The sequence below is a fragment of the Bos taurus genome, chromosome 28, assembly GCF_002263795.3.
Source record: "Bos taurus isolate L1 Dominette 01449 registration number 42190680 breed Hereford chromosome 28, ARS-UCD2.0, whole genome shotgun sequence".
In the NCBI taxonomy this organism is placed as follows: domain Eukaryota; kingdom Metazoa; phylum Chordata; class Mammalia; order Artiodactyla; family Bovidae; genus Bos; species Bos taurus.
The window spans coordinates 7662276-7679030 of record NC_037355.1 but is presented as its reverse complement, the minus strand read 5'-3'; the positions used below and the strand labels follow the sequence as shown (position 1 = coordinate 7679030).

The following is a 16755-nucleotide window of genomic DNA, read 5'->3' as shown; positions in this document are numbered from 1 at the left end:
GGTAGCAGAAGTGTGTAAATTCTGTGCTGATTTTTCTCTTCCAGCCTGAGCAAAGCTTCTTCCTCTTATCTTGGTTCTTTTCTTCCGTGGAAGGGACAGCCAGAGCTTGATGGATAGGTAACCAGCTAAGTCTTCGGTCGGGTGTATTATGAGCATAGATGCCACCAGCGAGGGTGGACCAGCACTTTGCCTGAGCCCAAACAGTGTTATTAGTACCGAATGGAGGCTGGAACTGTAGGAGAAACCGAATGCCTTGATGTTGCCATGTTCTGTCAAGCTGTCTTCCCAAGGATGTGCTGATTTCTTTCATGTGGCTTGTTATCATCCTGCTCACAGAATTGCTGGATGAGGGCACATTCAGGCAATTAGCATAAACAGCACTTGATTTTGGGGTCTATGACCAACTGCCCTTCCTGAGGATCTACTAGGTGCCAGTCACTCCACAAGGAGTGTGAAGTATTTAGAGTCTGGGATGGCCTCTGTTTCTAAGAACAAAATATTTCAAACAGCTCCCCTGAGTTTTTCAAATATCCAAATATTTAGCATCATACATGAATCTGGCCTGAGTGTGAATCCTTACTGTTTCACCCCTCTTTTCGGAGGCAGTGTGATTTTGGAGATGAGGGAGACCTGAGTTTGTTGGATTTTGGTTCTGCCACTCACTAGCTATGTGACCTGGGGAAAGTTACTTAACGTCTCTGAGCCTCAGTTCCCTTATCCCTCCAATGGAGCTGAGAATTTTGCAGAGCTGATGGGGAGATTATGAGAGATCTATAGTATGGTGCCTGGCGCATACTTATGGTAGGTGATCAATAAGCTGTAGTTGTTCTTTTGGAGTTTGCCTCTGGGCAAAGCATTAGAAAGATAATATATGTCATCCCACAGAAAAATAACTTTGAAGTAACTGTTTGAAAATTTTAATGGAAGAAAGATGGAAAAGCTTTCAGAACTAGAAAGCAGAGGTCCCTCCAGCAATGTTTGGGCTCCTCGTTTCATCATCTCTCCCAACACACCCCACTGGTACGTCCTGTAGGGCACTCTTTCTGGACACCAGGTGAGGGACGTGTGCCCACAACTGAGCCCATGAGCCATGGTCCACCTGTCAGCCAACTGTGGAACCGACTCAAGATGCTGAACTTGGCTGCTGTTTTCCTCTAGGAAACGTTTGCCTGGAACACTGACTGACGACGCCAGGAGTCTCGGCTGGCTGAGCCAAGAGTTCTAAGAACTTGTTCTTGACTTTTCACTGGGATCTCATAGGTCAGGTCATTCGAACTTTTCAAGTTCCACGAGAAAGGCATGGGAACAGAGCGACTCCCCCAAGGCTGATGGCTCAGACACGGGACTGGCCCAGAGTGGATGTTTGCTATTCCTAAGAGTGCTCAGCAAACCAGGCTCTGAATACAAAATTAGGAATCAAGTAAAATCGAATGGGCTCTGCTTAAATATTAAACACAGTGGCAGAATAAACCTGTAAAATATTTTAGATTCTTTGTAGCACGGTGACCTTTTTCTATTTCCTTGACACTTTTTCTGGCCTGATTTTTATTGTCGTATAATACACTGAACATAAATCGACTCTTTGGACCATTTTAAAGCATACAGCTCAGCAGCATTAAGTACATTCACACTGTACTCGCCACCATCCATCCGAAGAACTTGATCGTCTTCCCAGACCGAAAGTCCGTCCCCGTGAAATGCTAACTCCCTTTGCCCCTCCTCCCAAGCCCTGGATAAATTGACACTGTTTATTCTACCCAAACATTTTTTGTAAAGACCAAAGGGGGCTTCTAGAAGACAGTAGAGTGTGCCACCAATAATCCTCCCCTTCAACAAGACATGGAAGAACTCTGTCTTCTTAATACCAGGACCTTTGACCCCCTCACATGGAGCGATGAAACAAAGGCTCCAGCACAGGCGGAAATATTTTGCCTCTCTGGAGTCACCCTGCATGCCTTTATTTTTGCCTTTGCTGAAAAGAGCAATAATATAATGTTTAGAAAAGAACACTTGCAAAGAAGAAAGACTTGGAACCAACCACCGTCTTCCTGAGTTGTTGACAGCTGCTATTCAGTGGAACCTCAGTGGAGACAAAGAGAGACTGCAGCATTGTTTTGACACGAACATTGGAAGTGGCTTCCTTCCAGAGCTTGGCTGATTTAGGTACCTGGATCGGCGGCCAGAGCCTCCTGTGCTGTCTTGACTTTTTCCCTATGGCGATTGTTGATGCAGCTGTGGAAGGGTCTGGTGTGTATCCTGAATCTCCAATTGCTTCCTTTGTTTGGAGTCAGATGTTTCTAGGTGCTGTCACTGTGTCTTCCTGACGCGGTGCCTGCTCCATTTCTACGTTTCCTCTGTGTCGAGGAAAAGCGATTATTTCCCTGTTGAGAAGATGCTTCGGGCTTTCTCAGAATCCTAGCAGCAGGGTTGGCCAACACCTTGATTTTAGTGAAAGATCACTGAGATATGAAGATAGGAAGAATCTAGAGGCACTTAAGAGAAATTGAAAAAGGTTCCCCCCAGGAAGGGGTGTACCTCTACATCATTAGTTTCGATTTTTTTTTTTAAATTGGTAATGATCTCTAGGTCTATCCATATTGCTGCAAATGACATTTTGGTTCTTTTTTATGACTGAGTAGTATTCCATTGTATCTATGTACCATATCTTCTTTATCTATTCATATGTTGATGCACATTTAGGTTACCTTCATGTCTTGCTGCTGCTGCTGCTGCTGCTGCTAAGTCACTTCAGTCATGTCCAACTCTGTGCGACCCCATAGACGGCAGCCCACCAGGCTCCCCCGTCCCTGGGATTCTCCAGGCAAGAACACTGGAGTGGGTTGCCATTTCCTTCTCCAATGTATGTAAGTGAAAGGTGAAAGTGAAGTCGCATAGTCGTGTCCGACCCTCAGCGACACCATGGACTGCAGCCCACCAGGCTCCTCTGTCCATGGGATTTTCCAGGCAAGAGTACTGGAGTGGGGTGCCATTGCCTTCTCCAGCCTTCATGGCTTGACTACATATAAATAGTGCTGCAATGAACGTTGGGGTACATGTATCTTTTCCAATTATGATTTTCTCTGGATAGTCCAACAGAAATTAACACAACATTGTAAATCAATGATATTTCAATTAAAAAAAAAGCTGGCAGTGTGCAGTCGGCTTGTTCTGAGCCTTTGATGCCATGTCGCTGACCTGCTCACCTGGCCTGGCTGCTGACTCACTGTGAGCCCCACTGAGTCATTTCACAGCTCATTTTCCGCCACCAATAATGGGCTAATAATGCCTGCCCTAGTTGTAAGACTCAGATGTGGAAACACATATGAAAGTGGTGTGAAATCATAACTGCTTTCCCAGTGAAATGCGGCCGGCCTTGCGGTGAGCCTTGTGCCAGCCTGTTGGGGCAGAGCCGCCCAATGGGGTGCCCAGCTATCAGAGGTGTGTGTGGAGGTGCTGAACCCCCAAGCCCTCGGCTGTGACTCATCTCCTGTGAATACTATCATTTCCTCAGAGGGCTGTGACAAATGACACAGATGACAAAAGTGACTGGGCAAATGCTGTCTGGGAGGCCGGGAGGAGAAGGCCTACGGGCACAAGAAGAGCTGAGATGGGTCCTGGGCCAGGGCTCCCATGACACACTCACTTGACTTATCCTGATTCAAATGTCACTTCCTCCAGGAAGCCTTCCCTGAGCTCTAGGTATGTGGCCTGACCAACACTGCATAGGAATTGCTGGTTTCCAGTTTCCCTTGCAGTTCATAGATTCCATGAAGGCAGGACCATGGATTCCATCTATCTCCACTGTAACAGTAGTTCCTCAAATACTGATAGTTTTCTGGTATCCCCACTCAGCCACTCCCTAGCTGTGTGACTTCAGTTTTCTGATCTGGTGAAGGGGAATTGAAGTCACTCTCATGAGATCAGAGTGAGGACCGACAGAGCTGGTGGCACAAAGGCACGCCTCCTGAGAGGTGCTCTGATAGGGGTCCTTTCTTACCCAGGTCCTGGAGGTGGCTGCCTGGAGAGACTGATGTCACTGTGCTGGCGTTCCTTCTCAGATTCTAACTCCTGCCACCATATTTGTTCTTCACCAGCCTTTCCACTATAGCTTCAACACATAAATCCTTGATCATTGTGTGCTCAAACAACGCAACCTTGGGGCTGAATCCTTCAAACCTGTGTTTACTTATGTCACCAAATTGAGCAATAGGGTTTATGGCTTTCTTTCATGGGACAAGGACATTTGACCAGCAGAATTTGGGAGGTGTGAGCAGTATGTAAGGGTAAGTTTGAGTAAGTGTGTCTATACATAGACTTTCCTCATGTAGGTCTAAGACTGGATTTATGGATTCCTATCAGGGCACCCCTGAGGGTCCACATGAGAAAGTGTCAGGCCAGGCCTAAGTGGCCTCATCTCAGAGGGCATAGGGACTTCAGGTCCAAGCTGGGGCTTAGGAGTCCAGGACATAGAGAGGAGAGGGGCTGCTGCCTGGGTGAGGGTCTGAAGCTGGGAACCACTGTCCCTCTCCTGGCCAAAGACAGGGCCACAGAACAGGGGAAATTCTGGAACACTGAGAGGAGGCTTGGGGCAGATCATGGATCTAGGGAAGGTTTGGGGACAAGCCTGACAAGGAATAGGGAAGGGGTATGGAGGCATCACTTGGAGCCATGGTGTGTGAGAGATCAGAGAGAGGCAGGGGCCGAACCACAGTCCCCAGGAGGCCACATGGTAACCCTCACGTGGGCAGATGTCATCAGGAGCCACGAGGTTCTCCCAGCTTTCAGGGTCCCTGAACGCTGTTAGCGCTCTACTGATGCCTGAATCCCATTCATTTATTTATTCATTGGCTTATTTAAGGTTTTTAAAAAAGTTAATGGAATATCATTGATTTTCGATGTTGTGATACCTTCTGCTGTGTAGGAAAGTGAATTTGTTATACATATATATGTATCCACTCTTTTTTAGATTGTTTTCTCATATAGGTCATCAGGGAGTATTAAGTAATGTGCCCTGTGCTATACAGTAGGTCCTTAGTAGTTATCTGTTTTATGTACAGTAGTGTGTAGATGTCAATCTCAAATTCCCAGGGTATGCCTCTCCCTTATCCTGGGAGTGCTTGGAAAGTTCTTGATACTAGGAAATCCACCAGTGGGTGCAAGGATCTGCCTCGTTGTCCCAATTCAGTTCAGTTCAGTCGTTCAGTTGTGTCCGACTCTTTGCAACCCCATGGACTGCAGCACGCCAGGCCTCCCTGTCCATCACCAACTCCTGGAGTTTACTCAAATTCATGTCCATTGAGTCAGTGATGCCATCCAACCATCTCATCCTCTGTCGTCCCCTTCTCCTCCCGCCTTCAATCTTTCCTAGACTCAAGGTCTTTTCAAATGAGTCAGCTCTTCACATCAGGTGGCCAAAGTATTGGAGTTTCAGCTTCAACATCAGTGCTTCCAATGAATATTCAGGACTGACCTGTTGTCCTGCTGCTAAGTCGCTTCAGTCATGTCCGACTCTGTGCGACCCTATAGACGGCAGCCCACCAGGCTCCCCCGTCCCTGGGATTCTCCAGGCAAGAACACTGGAGTGGGTTGCCATTTCCTTCTCCAATGCATGAAAGTGAAAAGTGAAAGTGAAGTTGCTCAGTCCTGTCTGACTCTTCGCGACCCCATGGACTGCAGCCTACAAGGCTCCTCCATCCATGGATTTTCCAGGCAAGAGTACTGGAGTCGGGTGCTGTTGCCTTCTCCTGTTGTCCTGCTGCTGCTGCTAAGTTGCTTCAGTCGTGTCCAACTCTGTGTGACCCCACAGACGGCAGCCCACCAGGCTCCGCCATCCCTGGGATTCTCCAGGCAAGAACACTGGAGTGGGTTGCCATTTCCTTCTCTAATGCATGAAGTGAAAAGTGAAAGGGAAGTCGCTCAGTCGTGTCCGACTCTTAGCAACCCCAAACTCCCTTTTAAAATGGCCCAACCTTCACATCTACCCAAGTAACCACCTCCCAGATCAGGACAGAGCATATTTCCCAGGTCCCAGCAAGTTTCTTCCTACTCCTTTCCAGGGAGCAGCCCCCTATCAGCCCTAAGGCCTCTGCTTTCCTGATTTTGATCACCTTTGATTAGTTTCACCTGCTTTTGAGATCTGTATAAACGGAATGGGCTTCCTGGGAAGCTTAAGCGGTAAGGAATCTGACTGTAATGCAGGAGACTGGAGTTCAATCCCTGGGTTGGGAAGATCCCCTGGAGAAGGAAATGGCAACCCACTCTGGTATTCTTGCCTGGGAAGTCCCATGGACAGAGGAGCCTGGCAGGCTACAGTCCATGGGGTTGCAAAGAATCAGACGGACATGACTTAGTGACTAAACAATAAAATTAAACAAAAGAAATGGAATGACATAATCTTCACTCTTTTGTGTTCAGCACTTGCATCTCCTAGTAGGAAACAGCTCTTCGCTGCACTGAACCTCCTCTGGTGGGTACCACCCACATCTTAGCTCACTTCCCGGAGAGTCTCCTCCCAGGCACCCCTCCCCCAGCCCTACTTCCCGCTGCACCCCTCCAGGTCCTTGTCATCAGAGGGCGGAATGTGGTGGCCACAGTGCCAGGGCTCCGCTGATAAACGTTGTCTCCAACTGTCCTCAGAGGAAGTGCCAAGAGCGAGAAGTACTGGCTTTTCTTAACCCCCAGAAGGGGAAGGCCATGGCCTGGAGTTTGGAAGAGGCAAGCTGGTGATGAACTTGAATATTAGCTCATGATCTTGAGAAAGTCATTTGACCTTCTGGTTTCCTCCTTTCCAAAATAAAGGGGTGGTTTGGTTTAGATGCTCCTTAAAAAAATTAATTCAATCCCAGGGTGAGGGCTGCTGTTGACTGCAGAGAGATGGATTTAGGGGATGTGAGGGAGGAAATTGTGGTGGGAAATGCCAGTGGAGGAAAGCCAGGCAGTCATGGAAGCAAGGCGATACTGCTGAGTCACTTGTAGGGGGTGGAGCCATCACCATAGCCTCTCTCTCCACACACGCCAGCATAGGCAGCTGAACAATAGAGAGGGTGGGCCATCAAACGCCTGACGCACTGAACTACAGAGTAGGACCCCAGCCAGGGGGCCCCTCTATGTGCCTGATGCGCCGAACAATAGAGAAGGACCCCAGGCAAGGGAGCCCTCTAAGTGCCTGAACCGGCAGAACTACAGAGAAAGACTGGCCAAAGAGGCCTTCTGATCGCCAGCTACAAGAGACTCGAAAAAAACTCTGATAGGGCCATAACTCCTGCGGTGGAGGCAGTCTTGTGTCCTTGCACACTTTGAGCTGCCAGGGTCCCTGCAAACCAGGTAGCTGCACCATTTTCACGCTCAACTATATTTATTCCTTTGTTTGTTTTTCCTACTGTTCTTTCCCCCTTGCAGTTAATCTTTAATGCATATAAATCTTTTCTATCTACCTCTATTTAACTTTGCATATCAATTCTTTCTTTCTTTTCTTTCTCTCCTTTCCTTTCAACTTATTTGTTAGTTTTATTTTCATTGCTTTACTCCCCAGTTGGCACTTTGCTTTAGTTTTGCTTTTCAGTTTGTGCTTTAATTAGTTTTGTTCTGGTAGATATAATTTTTGGTTTTCTTGTTCACCAGGTAAATCTATTGTACTTTATTTTTGTTGGACTGTTTTGATTTTGAGTATGGATGTATATTTATCTGTGTATATTCAGTCACACTTTCTATTGTTGTTATAAATGTCCGCCTCCTCTATGTTGGGCTTTTGCAGTTCTGTGGAGTTTTCCTTTTTGTTTTTTCCTTTTTTCTTTCTTCTTCCATTTTTAAATTTTCTTTTTTATAACTTTAATTTTTAAAAAACCTATTATATTTTTTATATATTTATTCCTTTGTTTGCCTTTCCTACTGTTCTTTTTCCCTGCAGTTAATCTTTAATGTATATAAATCTTCTTCATATACCTGTATTTAACTTTCCATATCTCTTCTTTCTTTCCTTTCCTCTCAACATATTTATTAGTTTTGTTTTCATTGCTTTATTCCCCACTTGGCACCTGCTTTAGATTTGTTTTCCAGTTTGTGCTTAAGTTAGTTTTGTTTTTAACTGGTAAATATATTTTTGATTTCCTTTGTTCACAGAGTCAACCTACTATACTTTTGTTTGACTATTTTGTCTTTTCTAATGGGTGTATATGTATATGTTTATATTCCATTATTTTAACTATTATTTGCCTGATTTTGTAACTGCCATTTGTCTGGGGTTCATCTTTGGTTTCTCGGTTTTGGATATTTGTTTTAATCTCACTTAATGCCATAACAAACCACTTGTGAAATCTTCACTCCTGACCAGAAATCAAGCCTGAGCCTTTGGAGTAGGAGCACTGACTCCAAGACCCTAGACTGACTAACCCAGTTCAATTCAGTTCAGTCACCCAGTCGCGTCTGACTCTTTGTGACCCCATGAATCACAGCATGCCAGGCGCCTGTCCATCACCAACTCCCAGAGTTCACCCAAACTCATGTCCATCGAGTCAGTGATGCCATCCAGCCATCTCATCCTCTATCGTCCCCTTCTCCTCCTGCCCCCAATCCCTCCCAGCATCAGAGTCTTTTCCAATGAGTCAACTTTTCGCATGAGGTGGCTAAAGTACTGGAGTTTCAGCTTCAGCATCAGTCCTTCCAATGAACACCCAGGACTGATCTCCTTTAGAATGGACTGGTTGGATCTCCTTGCAGTCCAAGGGACTCTCAAGAGTCTTCTCCAACACCACAGTTCAAAAGCATCAATTCTTCGGCACTCAGCTTTCTTCATAGTCCAACTCTCACATCCGTACAAGACAACTGGAAAAACCATAGCCTTGACCTTGTTGGCAAAGTAATGTCTCTGCTTTTCAATATGCTATCTAGGTTGGTCATAACTTTCCTTCCAAGGAGTAAGTGTCTTTTAATTTCATGGCTGCAGTCACCATCTGCAGTGATTTTTGAGCCCAGAAAAATAAAGTCTGACACTGTTTCCACTGTTTCCCCATCTATTTCCCATGAAGTGAGGGGACCGGATGCCATGATCTTCGTTTTCTGAATGTTGAGCTTTAAGCCAACTTTTTCACTCTCCTCTTTCACTTTCATCAAGAGGCTTTTTAGTTCCTCTTCACTTTCTGCCATAAGGGTGGTGTCATCTGCATATCTCAGGTTATTGATATTTCTCCCAGCAATCTTGATTCCGGCTTGTGTTTCTTCCAGTCCAGCTCTTCTCATGATGTACTCTGCATATAAGTTAAATAAACAGGGTGACAATATACAGCCTTGACATACTCCTTTTCCTATTTCGAACCAGTCTGTTGTTCCATGTCCAGTTCTAACTGTTGCTTCCTGACCTGTATACAGGTTTCTCAAGAGCATGGTCAGGTGTTCTGGTATTCCCACCTCTTTCAGAATTTTCCACAGTTTGTTGTGATCCACACAGTCAAAGGCTTTGGCATAGTCAATAAAGCAGAAATAGATGTTTTTCTGGAAATCTCTTGCTTTTTCCATGATCCAGCAGATGTTGGCAATTTGATCTCTGGTTCCTCTGCCTTTTCTAAAACCAGCTTGAACATCAGGAAGTTCAGAGTTCACATATTGCTGAAGCCTGGCTTGGAGAATTTTGAGCATTACTTTACTAGCGTGTGAGATGAGTGCAATTGTGTGGTAGTTTGATGATTCTTTGGCATTACCTTTCTCTGGGATTAGAATGAAAACTGACCTTTTCCAGTCCTGTGGCCACTGCTGAGTTTTCCAAACTTGCTGGCATATTGAGTGCAGGACTTTCAAAGCATCATCTTTCAGGATTTGAAATAGCTCCACTGGAATTCCATCACCTCCACTAGCTTTGTTCATAGTGATGCTTTCTACGGCCCTCTTAACTTCACATTCCAGGATGTCTGGCTATAAGTGAGTGATCACACCATCGTGATTATCTTGGTTGTGAAGATCTTTTTTGTACAGTTCTTCTGTGTATTCTTGCCACCTCTTCTTAATATCTCAGCTTCTGTTAGGTCCATACCATTTCTGTCCTTTATCAAGCCCATCTTTGCATGAAATGTTCCCTTGGTATCTCTAATTTTCTTTAAGAGATCTCTAGTCTTTCCCATTCTGTTGTTTTTCTCTATGTCTTTGCATTGATTGCTGAGGAAGGCTTTCTTATCTCTTCTTGCTATTCTTTGGAACTCTGCATCAGAGAGTGCCAGGCTGCGATGGCACAAGTGCGCCCGAGAGGAGCTACCCCACATCCAAGGTCAGGGGCAGTGGCCGAGAGGAGCTACCCCACATCTGAGGTCAGTGGCGGTGGCCAAGGCGAGCTACCCAAATCTGAGGTCAGGGGTGGTGGCCAAGAGGAGCTAACCCACGTCCGAGTTCAGGGGCGGCGAACAAGAAGAGCTACCCCACGTCTGAGGCCAGGGGTGGTGGACAAGAGGAGCAACCCCATGTTCAAGGTTAGGAGGGGCGATTCGTCCAAGGTAAGGAGCAGTGGCTGCACTTTGCTGGAGCAGCCGTGAAGAGATACCCCATGTCCAAGATAAGAGAAACCCAAGACGGTAGGTGTTGCGAGAGGTCATCAGAGGGCAGACACACTGAAACCATAATCACAGAAAACTAGCCAATTTGATCACACGGACCACAGCCTTGTTTAACTCAATGAAACTAAGCCATGCCATGTAGCGCCACCCAAGACAGAAGGGTCATGGTGGACAGGTCTGACAGAATGTGGTCCACTGGAGAATGGAATGGCAAACCACTTCAGTATTCTTGCCTTGAGAACCTCATGAACGTATGAAAAGGCAAAATGATAGGATACTGAAAGAGGAACTCCCCAGGTCGATAGGTGCCCAATATGCTACTGGAGATCAGTGGAGAAATAACTCCAGAAAGAATGAAAGGATGGAGCCAAAGCAAAAACAATACCCAGTTGTGCGTGTGACTGGTGATAGAAGCAAGGTCCAATGCTGTAAAGAGCAATATTGCAAAGGAACCTGGAATGTCAGGTCCATGAATCAAGGCAAATTGGAAGTGGTCAAACAGGAGCTGGCAAGAGTGAACGTTGACATTCTAGGAATAGAGAACTCAAATGGACTGGAATGGGTGAATTTAACTCAGATGACCATTATATCTACTGCTGCGGGCAGGAATCCCTCAGAAGAAATGGAGTAGCCATCATGGTCAACAAGAGTCCGAAATGCAGTACTTGGATGCAATCTCAAAAACGACAGAATGATCTCTGTTCGTTTCCAAGGCAAACCATTCAATATCACAGTAATCCAAGCCTACACCCCAACCAGTAACGCTAAAGAAGCTGAAGTTGAACAGTTCTATGAAGATCTACAAGACCTTTTAGAACTAACACCCAAAAAAGATGTCCTTTTCATTATAGGGGACTGGAATGCAAAAGTAGGAAGTCAAGAAACACCTGGGGTAACAGGCAAATTTAGCCTTGGCATACAGAATGAAGCAGGGCAAAGACTAATAGAGTTTTGCCAAGAGAATGCACTGGTCATAGCAAACACCCTCTTCCAACAACACAAAAGAAGACTCTACACATGGACTTCACCAGATGGTCAACACCGAAATCAGGTTGATTATATTCTTTGCAGCCAAAGATGGAGAAGCTCTATACAGTCAGCAAAAACAAGACCAGAAGCTGACTGTGGCTCAGATCATGAACTCCGTATTGCCAAAGTCAGACTTAAATTGAAGAAAGTAGGGAAAACCACTAGACCATTCAGGTATGACCTAAATCAAACCCCTTGTGATTATACAGTGGAAGTGAGAAATAGATTTAAGGGACTATATCTGCTAGACAAAGTGCCTGATGAACTATGGACGGAAGTTTGTGACATTGTACAGGAGACAGGGATCAAGACCATCCCCATGTAAAAGAAATGCAAAAAAGCAAAATGGCTGTCTGAAGAGGCCTTATAAATAGCTGTGAAAAGAAGTGAAAAGCAAAGGAGAAAAGGAAAGATATAAGCATCTGAATGCAGAGTTCCAAAGAATAGCAAGGAGAGATAAGAAAGGCTTCCTCAGCGATCAACTAACCCTGCTGCTGCTGCTGCTCCGTCGCTTCAGTTCTGTCCGACTCTGGGCGACCCCATAGATGGCAGCCCACCAGGCTCCCCCGTCCCTGGGATTCTCCGGGCAAGAACACTGGAGTGGATTGCCATTTCCTTCTCCAATGCATGAAAGTGAAAAGTGAAAGTGAAGTCACTCAGTCGGAGTATCAAATAGTGAGAACTCACACAAAGGAAACCACCTGAATACAAGACCCTGCATCATCCGACCACCAGTAAGCACCCTGTGCAGGATGTCTCATCTAAACAACAAACAAAACAAAAATACAAACCCAGTCATCAGTAGACAGGATTACCACCTCACTCAGCCTTGCCCATCAGAGGAAAAACAAACAAACAAAAACTCAGCATAAATTTCACCCTATACAAAGCTCAGCCTATACAAAGCTCAAACTGCTGGACCAGTCTTAGGAGGGCAGAACCCAAAAGGAAGAAAGAATTCAACTTTCTTCAAAGAAAAAATTCAACTTTCCTGGAAGCCTGGGAAAGGAGACCTCAGACACAATAACTTAAAAATATTGAAAAGGCAGAGAAATACTGCACAAATGAAGGAACAAACTAGAAACACAGAAATCCAAATAAATGAAGAGGAAATAGGCAAACTGCCTGAAAAAGAATTCATAATAATGATAGTAAAGATGATCAAAACCCTTGGAAACAAAATGGAGAAAATGCAAGAATCATTTAACAAAGATCTAGAAGAATTAAAGAATAAACATACAGAGACAAACAACACAATTACTGAAATTAAAAATACTCTAGAAGGAATCAATAGCAGAATATCTGAAGAATAAGAACGAATCAGTGAGCTGGGAGATAAAATGGTGGAAATAACTTCTGAAGAGCAAGATAAAGTAAAAAGAATGAAAAGAGAGATCTCTGGGACCATATCAAATGCACCATCATTCAAATTATAGGAGTCCCAGAAGAAGAAGAAGAAAAGAAAGGGTATGAGAAAATTTTTGAAGAGATTATACTTGAAAATTTCCCCAACATGGAAAAGGAAATAGTCAATCAAGTCCAAGAGGCACAAAGAGTCCCATACAGGATAAACACAAGGAGAAACATGCCAAAACACATACTAATCAAACTAACAAAGGCTAAACACAAGAAAGAATCTTAAAAGCAGCAAGGGAGAAGCAACAAGTAACATACAAGGGAAACCCCATACGCTTAACAGCTGATCTTTCAGCAAAAACTCTGCAGGCCAAAGGCGAATGGCAGGACATATTTAAAGCACTGAAAGGGAAAAATCTACAACCAAGATTACAGTACCCAGCAAGGATCTCATTCAAAACTGATGGAGAAATAAAAAGCTTTTCAGACAAGCAAAAGTTAAGAAAATTCAGTACTACCAAACCAGCGTTACAGCAAATGTTAAAGGGACTTATATAGTCAAGAAATACAAGAGAAGAAAAAAGATCTATAAAATAAACCCCAAACAATTAAGAAAATGGCAATTCAGTTCAGTTCAGTCGCTCAGTTGTGTCTGACTCTTTGCAACACCATGGACTGCAGCATGCCAGCCCTCCCTGTCCATCACCAACTCCCGGAGTTTACCCAAACTCATGTCCATTGAGTTGGTGATGCCATCCAACCATCTCATCCTCTGTTGTCCCCTTCTCCTCCTGCCTTCAATCTTTCCCAGCATCAGGGTCTTTTCAAATGAGTCAGTTCTTCGCATCAGGTGGCCAAAGTATTGGAGTTTCAGCTTCAACATCAGTCCTTCCTATGAACACTCAGGACTGATGTCCTTTAGGATGGACTGGTTGGATCTCCTTGTGGTCCAAGGGACTCTCAAGAGTCTTCTCCAACACCACAGTTCAAAAGCATCAATTCTTTGGCGCTCAGCTTTCTTCATAGTCCAACTCTCACATCCATACATGACCACTGGAAAAACCATAGCCTTGACTAGACTGACCTTTGTTGGCAAAGTAATGTCTTTGCCTTTTAATATGCTGTTTACGTTGGTCATAACTTTCCTTCCAAGGAGTGAAAATGGCAATAGGAACATATATATCAAAAATTACTTTAAATGTAAATGGATTAAATGCTCCAACCAAAAGACAGACTGGCTGAATGGATGCAAAAACAAGACCCGCTGTCTACAAGAAACCCACTTCAGACGTCAAGACACATACAGACTGAAAGTGAGAGGATGGAAAAATATATTCCATGCAAATGGAAAGCAAAAGAAAGCTGAAGTAGCAATCCTCATATCAGACAAAAGAGACCTTAAAATAAAGAAGATTACAAGAGATAAGGAAGGACACTACATAATGATCAAGAGATCAATATAAGAGGAAGACATAACAGTTGTAAATATCTATGCATCCAAAATAGGAGCATCTCAATATATAAGACAAACACTAGCAGACATAAAAGAAATTGAGAGTAACACAATAAGAGTAGGAGACTTTAACACCCCACTCACACAAATGGACAGATCATCAAAACAAAATTAATAAGGAAACACAAGTCTTAAATGATACGTTAGGTGAGGTGGATCTCATTGATATCTTCAGCACATTCCATCCAAATGCAGAAGAATACACCTTCTTCTCAAGTGCACATGGAACATTCTCCAGGATAGACCACATCTTTTCTCACAAATCAAGCCTCAGTAAATTTAAGAAAATTGAAATTGTATCAAGCATCTTCGCCAACTACAACACTATGAGACTAGATATTGATTACAAGAAAAAAATTGTAAGAAACACAAATACATGGAGATTAAACAACACGTTTCTAAATAACCAACACGTTACTGAAGAAATCAAAAGGAAAATAAAAAAATTTCTAGAAACAAATGACAATGAAAACTTGGCAACTCAAAACCTACGGGATGCAGCAAAAGCAGTTCTAGGAAGGAGGTTTATGGCGATACAATCCTACCTCAAGAAACAAGAAAAACATCAAATAGACAATCTAACTTTACACTTAAAACAACTGGAAAAAGAAGAACAAAAAACCCCAAAATTAGTAGAAGGAAAGAAATCATAAAGATAAGAGCAGAAATAAATGAAAAAGAAATGAAAGAAACAATAGTAAAGATTAATAAAACCAAAAGCTGGTTCTTTGAGAAGATAAACAAAATTGGCAAACCTTTAGCCAGACTCATCAAGAAAAAAAGAGAGAAGAATCAAATCAACAAAATTAAAGATGAAAAAGGAGAGGATACAACAGACAATGCAGGAATACAAAGGATTATAAGAAAGTATTATGAACAACTATATGGCAATAAAATAGATAACCTGGAAGAGATGGACAGATTCTTAGAAAAGTTCAATCTTCCAAGACTGAACCAGGAAGAAACAGAAATTATGAACAACCAAATTACAAGCACTGAAATTGAAACTGTGATAAAAAATCTTTCAAAAAACAAAAGCCCAGGACCAGAGGGCTTCACAGGAGAATTCTGTCAAACATTTAGAGAAGAGATAATGCCTATCCTTCTAAAACTCTTTCAAAAAATTACAGAGGAAGGAACACTTCCAAACTCATTCCATGAGACCACCATCACCCTGATACCAAAACCAGACAAAGACAGCACAAAAAAAGAAAACCATAGGCCAATGTCATTGATGAACATAGATGCAAAATTCCTCAACAAAATTTTAGCAAACAGAATTCAGCAACACATCAAAAAGCTCATATACCTTGATCAAGTTGGGTGTATTCCAGGAATGCAAGGATTTGTCAATATACACAAATCAATCAATGTGATACACCATATTAACAAATTGAAAGATAAAAACCATATGATAATCTCAACAGATGCAGGAGAAGCCTTTGACAAAATTCAGCACCCATTTATAGTTAAAACTCTTCAAAAAATGGGCATAGAATGAACCTACCTCAACATAGTAAAGGCCATTATGATAAGCCTACAGCAAACATTAGTCTCAATGGTGAAAAACTGAAAGTATTCCCCCTAAGATTAGAACAAGACAAGGGTGTCCAATTTCACCACTGCTATTCAACATAGTTCTGGAAGTCCTAGCTACAGCAATCAGAGAAGAAAAAGAAGTTAAAGGAATCCAGATTGGAAAAGAAGAAGTAAAGTTCTCAGTATTTGCAGATGACATGATACTGTACATAGAAAACCCTAAAGATAGTATCAGAAAATTACTAGAGCTAATCAGTGAATTTAGCAAAGTTGCAGGATACAAAATCAATACACAGAAATCACTGTGTATTTCTATATACAAACACTGAAAAATCAGAAAGAGAGATTAAGGAATCAATCCCATTCACCATTGAAACTAAAATAATATCTAGGAATAAACCTACCTAAGAGGAGCCTAGAAGGCTGCAGTCCACGGGGTCGCTGAGGGTCGGACACGACTAAGCGACTTCACTTTCACTTTTCACTTTCATGCATTGGAGAAGGAAATGGCAACCCACTCCAGTGTTCTTGCCTGGAGAATCCTAGGGACTGGGGAGCCTGGTGGGCTGCCGTCTATGGGATTGCACAGAATCGGACTGAAGCGACTTAGCAGCAGCAAGGAGATAAAAGAACTGTAAACAGAAAACTATAAGACCCCCCAATGAAAGAAATCAAAGACAACATAAACAGATGGAGAGATATTTCATGTTCCTGGATAGGAAGAATCAATATTTTGAAGATGACTATAATACCAAATGCAATCTACAGATTCAGTGTGATCCC

General features: G+C 43.3%; 1 long non-coding RNA gene across 1 annotated transcript in view; it reads left to right on the top strand.

Moving 5' to 3' along the window:
- LOC132344119 (uncharacterized) overlaps nt 1-16755 on the top strand; it is a 64909-nt gene that overhangs the window by 2312 nt on the left and 45842 nt on the right. Inside the window, exon 2 of the long non-coding RNA XR_009493233.1 lies at nt 1159-7323. This is a non-coding gene — a long non-coding RNA (uncharacterized lncRNA). The remainder of the gene's footprint in view (nt 1-1158; nt 7324-16755) is intronic.